The sequence below is a fragment of the Myotis davidii genome, unplaced genomic scaffold (genome assembly GCF_000327345.1).
Source record: "Myotis davidii unplaced genomic scaffold, ASM32734v1 scaffold299, whole genome shotgun sequence".
Taxonomy (NCBI): Eukaryota; Metazoa; Chordata; class Mammalia; order Chiroptera; family Vespertilionidae; genus Myotis; species Myotis davidii.
Window position 1 is genome coordinate 9253944 of NW_006293088.1, and position 510 is coordinate 9254453.

The following is a 510-nucleotide window of genomic DNA, read 5'->3' on the forward strand; positions in this document are numbered from 1 at the left end:
AAAAAAAAATCAACAAATATTAAATATTAGCATTGCCACTATAATATGATGACTGTCAAGACAGAATTAGGAATTCCTCAGCTGAATGAAAAGGTTGTTTGCCAGATCATATCAGAATAACTGATAAATCCTGCCTCAGCAACTTGGAGACAAACTGAGATTCTTTTTGCTATTTAGATGGAGGGGTTCCATTGAATGACTGTCTTTGTACTTCCCCAACCAGATACTTTTCCTCTCATGATAATTATTTGGAAACTAGACGGCATCCTCAATCCAATGGTGTTGGGCATGACTTCATTTGTTTCAAGGAGAGGACCGGGGTGCGGGGGAGGGGGCTGCAGCCGGTACGGGTCCCGCAGGAAAACAAAGTCACCACCCACGGGGCTGGGAAGAGCTCTGCACTCGTTGACATTCAACGAACATGCAAATATATGTAAATAGCCATGCAAATAAGCAGCATCTTTTGCGTCAACAACTTGGGCACTTTTTCTGGGTGGCTGTGGCGGGTGG